This window comes from Pundamilia nyererei, unplaced genomic scaffold (genome assembly GCF_000239375.1).
Source record: "Pundamilia nyererei isolate P.nyererei 1_Seehausen unplaced genomic scaffold, PunNye1.0 scaffold00043, whole genome shotgun sequence".
NCBI classification, from domain to species: domain Eukaryota; kingdom Metazoa; phylum Chordata; class Actinopteri; order Cichliformes; family Cichlidae; genus Pundamilia; species Pundamilia nyererei.
In genome coordinates, this window is record NW_005187444.1 from 2,979,428 (window position 1) to 2,984,637 (window position 5,210).

General features: G+C 38.9%; 1 protein-coding gene across 2 annotated transcripts in view; it reads right to left on the reverse strand.

Annotated features, from left to right (window-relative positions):
• The window catches only part of LOC102198332 (alpha-1,3-mannosyl-glycoprotein 4-beta-N-acetylglucosaminyltransferase C-like), a 95,276-nt gene that overhangs the window by 72,949 nt on the left and 17,117 nt on the right, over positions 1–5,210 (reverse strand). For both annotated transcript variants that reach the window (XM_005731530.1, XM_005731529.1), the window contains exon 2: positions 1,401–1,495. The gene's annotated coding sequence lies outside the window, so the exon portion shown is untranslated. The remainder of the gene's footprint in view (positions 1–1,400; positions 1,496–5,210) is intronic.

Sequence of the window (5,210 nt, forward strand, 5' to 3'; positions counted from 1 at the left end):
AAAAAAAAAAATTGTTTGGGGGAAAATAAAGCTTCAAAGCTTACAGCGGGTTATCTGTTCTTCAATCTCAAGTTTTTATACTAAGCTAAGCTGATTGCAGCTTCATCTTTATTGTCAATCATTTCGTCCAACTCTCAGCATGAAAGGAAAAAGAGTTTTATTTAGATATACAAGTTAGATTATAAGTGCATCATAAATCTCCTACATACTTTCCTTCCAGGAAAGGCAAAGATTAAGGTCGCACCCTGAAGCAATTGCATACACCCAATCAGCACCAATAATCTTTATGCATGTCAAAGTCTCCCTTTTACTGGACACAAACATCTGTGGGTGTTTATCATATAGGGTAGTAGTTTTGGTTGGTGTTGCTGAGAAATAGAGCTTGGAAGTTGAACACATGCTATTTAGATTCAGACGCATCAATTTCGATGAACCGTTAACCCGCATTTACGTAACTCTGAGGTATAAACCAGTAGAGCCTGTTTAACTGTTAAATTTGCAGTCATTTAGAGAAAACGGGACTATTATTTCATCTGCAGTTATATTTGGTATAGCTCTGTTCTAGGAATCCCCTGTCATTCTGCAAGCTTTACCTGGAAAGTCTAAAAAGGAGGGAGAGCAGGGGCAAAGAACAGAGCAGCCTTCACAGTCAGTGGAAATGGCACTGATCAAGTCTGAAATAACATGAAATAGAGGTGCTGTGGTAAAGCTGGGTTGCAAAGTGGCTTGCAAAAGCAGCATCAACCATATGCATCTTTTTTAGTTATTATAATAAAGAAAGTCTTTGTCATTGGCAAAATTTTAAGTGGAGGCAACGACAGGCAACTGACAAATTGGCAAAAGACCAAAACCAAGGACACGTCCTCTGTTTATATTTTTTCATATAACTAAAATATTTTTTTACACCTAATTTTGCTTTTAGTTACATTAACCAGAAAAACTGTCATAACCTGAAAGAACTAAATGCTCTTCTTCAATGCTTCAAAATACAAATAAAATGATATAAACAGAAAAATGTTCTCACAGGATCTGAGTTCTCAACACATCTCCTTTTGCCTCAGGTAGGTCAGAACTGATAAGCATTCAAGGGTTTGTAAAAATCAAAGTGTTATTCTGCTTGTTTTCTTTAGACTTCTGACTCACAGCCCAATTCCAGAACAAACAGTATTCACAGATTTTGCATACAATTACAGCTGCGAATTATCACATTCGAAGAAATGATGACACAGAATGATTAGCAGTGCCTGTGCTGTTCTGATGACAAGAGTCACATTTGTGGCAACAATTAAAATGTGTGATTACAACAAACTTGACAACATTGTGGAAAAAAATCATTCACATACTGAACCCTGAAGCACCATTAAAAAGAAACTACAAGAGTTAGAATACAAAACCAGTACCTGCCTGCTGATGTGGTCAGGTTGTGTGCTGCTTGTCCCCTGTGTTCGCTCTCTGGGCTGGCATGGGGAAGATTTAATCACAACAATAAGACAGCCTGAAAGAAAAAAGAAACAGAGCAGAAAAGAAACAAATATAAGGTGACACATTTTATTTTTATCATTTAAAAGACTATAATGCTCTTTCACCCACGCACACTCCAATGAAGTGTCTGTCCATTAGAGACTAAGGACTGCATGTTCAGTCAGACTTGAGCATTAGACTTTCACAAACCACATTTTCTCTGATGAACAGGTTTTTTTCCCAAAACATTGCGTATGTGTTCAGACAGAACACTCTCATTATTGAGCATCTCTGTAACAGCAGACGTTTTAGGTACACCTGTTCAACCGCTCATATCTAATCAGCCAATTGCAGCAATTCAATGCATTTAGGCATGTTGACATGATCAAGACATCTTACTGAAGTTCAAACCAAGAATTAGAATGTGGAAGAAAGGAGATTTCAGTGACTTTGAATGGAGCATGACTGTTGGTACCAGACGGGTTGGTCTGAGTATTTTAAACACTGCTTATCTGCTGGTATTTCCCACACAATGTGAGAAAAAATATCCACTGGCTGGCACCAGCTGAAAATCCCTTGTTATTGTCAGAGGTCAAAGAAGCTTGGCCAGAGTGCTTCGAAGGCAAGAGTAATTCAAATAACCACTTGTTGCAACCAAAGAATGCAGAAGAGCTCTGAATGTAAACCTTGAACCTTGAAGTCAAACCTTGAAGCTGATAGGCTACAGCAGCCGAAAACCACACCAGGTGCCACCCCTGTTAGCTAACATCAGGGAACTGCAGCTAAAATTCAGACAGGCACAACAATGCCTGGGTATTGTTGCTGGCCATGTCCATCTCTTTTTTGACTACAGTGTACCATCTTCTGAAGGCTGTCAACACAGCTTGTCATAACACTCAAATTATCCTCTTGAACAGCGGTCCCCAACCCCCGGGCCTCGGACCGGTACTGGTCCGTGAGTCGTTTGGTACCAGGCCGCGAGAGTTGAGGCTCAGGTGTGAAATGTATGGTTTTCAGGGTTTTTATTGGTTTTCAGCGTTATTTTGTTATCATTTTTATCGTTAACTCGGTTTTCCTCTGTCTTTTCATGTGTGTTATGAATAAATCTTCTTTTTTTCGGTACCGGTACTAGTTTTATTTTGTTGTATTTATTCGCGACAGCTTAAAGGCCGGTCCGTGAAAATATTGTCAGGCATAAACCGGTCCGTGGCGCAGAAAAGGTTGGGGACCGCTGCTCTTGAACATGACATTTTGTTCTTTCTACTCAGATTATCTTTGCAGTAACCAGAACTCAGTTCAATAGAGCGCCTATGGGATGTGATGTATGTATGGCTCTTATCATGGATGTATAGCCAACAAATCTGCAGCTGTGTGATGCTATCATGTCAATATGAACCAAAATATTTGAGGAATGTTTATAGCACATTGTTCCTGTTCTAGAAAGACAAAGTGTCTGGTAAGTGTTTCGTTACGTAACACCAAAGAAGCGACAGATGGCTCCGCCCCTCCCTGAGTCTGGTTCTGCTGGAGGTTTCTTCCTGTTAAAGGGAGTTTTTCTTTCCCACTGTCGCCAAAGTGCTTGCTCATAGGGGGGTCATACGATTGTTGGGTTTTTCTCTGTATGTATTATTGTAGGGTCTACCCTACAATATAAAGCGCCTTGAGGCGACTGTTGTTGTGATTTGGCGCTGTATAAATAAAATAAAATTGAATTGGATTGAATTAAACAATACAAGTACGGTACTGTGTACCCACAGGGGTGCTGGCCATTAAAGGGTTATCCTAACCTGTTTATTGTTTTATCTGTTAATGTTTGAATTAATTTATAATCATATTTTATACAAAACAAACTAACAAACACAGGTTTACCCTTCTCAGGTTATCTGCAATGGGAAGGAAAAGATGTAGCTGTCTCCATGCTGTCTTTGTGTTTACAAAAATGAGCTAAAAATGTGCTATAGGTGCTAGGTAGACGTGAAAACCACTGTGTATGAATGAATGCATTTTTTTAAATGTCAGTTTTTGTAGCTTTACATGAACATAGAAAAGTGCCACTAAAAGTTGAAGACTGGTGTCTGTAAAGGACAAACCACAAAAGTACAAACTTTTACTCTTTGTTAAGGGTACAATGGTCCTACCACAATAAGAAGGTCCATACGAGGGTACTGCCGCAGTAGCAAGCTATTGTACCACCAAATGTACAATAAAGCAGTGTTTCCCAAGGTATAGCAGAATTGGCTCGGGCGTCCCCAATATCCCATTTTTTGCTTTCTTCTGACCACTACGCATACTAGGGCCTTGATCTGGGTCGGAATTTTCTCCAGGACCCAGATCAGATTGATTACTTTTTATTTTCAAATATTTATCTATCGCTATTATGTGCTGTGTCAGCTCACAGCATGACTATTATGTAATTTCTTCTTAGTCTTCTTCTTTTTTACTGTCAGTTGGCAACCCATTTAATTAGAGCAGGTAGCTGTACTGCCCTCTAGTGGAAGAGAATGTAATTGTTCTGCCCGTTACGCCGATCGTTTAGAGCACTAATCAGGTGGAACCAGATAATCTTGCATGGCACACCTGATCATTTCTCAAAGCACACCTATGTGCCGTGGCACAGTGGTTGGGAAACACTGCAATAAAGTACTTGGTCTTCTGAATGTGTATTCATAGATACTTATGTTTTAAATGCATTATATTCTGCTTTAATGTGTATTCGAAGAATCTGATTCACATTTTTAATGAATTTCAGTAAAACTCTAACATAAAGTGTGTTTGTGACAAAGTTAGAAAAAGAATCTAAAAATAAAAAGGAAGCTGCTCAGGAAAAGCATCAGCATCGAGCGTCCAACAGCAAATCTCTGACTAATTTGTCAAATGGAGCATCTGTTTATGGCACCAAAGCCACTCTTGGATTTCAACTTGGATTTGATGCAGCTATCATGTTATGCTGAGTGTTCTGTTCCCACTTAATACAAGATGCTAAATTGTGGGAGTGAGAGGGAGTCTGCTTCTTGTGGGGCTGCAGCCTTGATTAAAAGAAAATTCTGGTGCGAGCAGATGGCCGTGTAGACTTCGCTTGCTTGCTTAAAAGTAGGCTGTCCACCCACCCTCCATATTTTTCACACTTTAGTTTGTCGAAGACAAAGCTGAAAAGGAGTGCAACGACTCAAGGCCAAGGCACATCAAAACACACTCTCTATTGTTCCATTGTGAAATTGTTTTGTTATTATTTTTTTCTAGTTATGAGGTTTGTTGTGACATGCTTTTTTTCCACATATCTGTTCTGTTTGAGCCTTGTTGTTTGTGTACTGCATTTTGTTTTGTGCATCATAACTTTGCAGCTACAACATAAAATGACTGATATTAAATGATTCATTTAATGATTCAGAAGTGAAACTTAATTGATTGGAGGTTAACTATCAAAAAATGGAATATGTACTGAATTTCAGATTTTGTCTACTCAAATATGCTTATGTTCAGCTACTCTGTTTTTGCAGAATTCAGTTCAATTCAATCCAATTTCATTCAATTTTTTAGTGCCAAATAAAAAACAAACATTGCCTCAAGGTGTTTTATGTTGTAAGGTAAAGACCCAATAAATGGAGAAAACCCGAACAATCAAATGACCCCCGATAAGCAAGTACTTGGCGACAGTGGGAAGAGGAAACTCCCTTTTAACAAAAAGAAATTGGTTGGGTGTTAGGGGAGAGAGACAGGACAAAAGAAGGGACCCAGAAATTAAAAGCAAG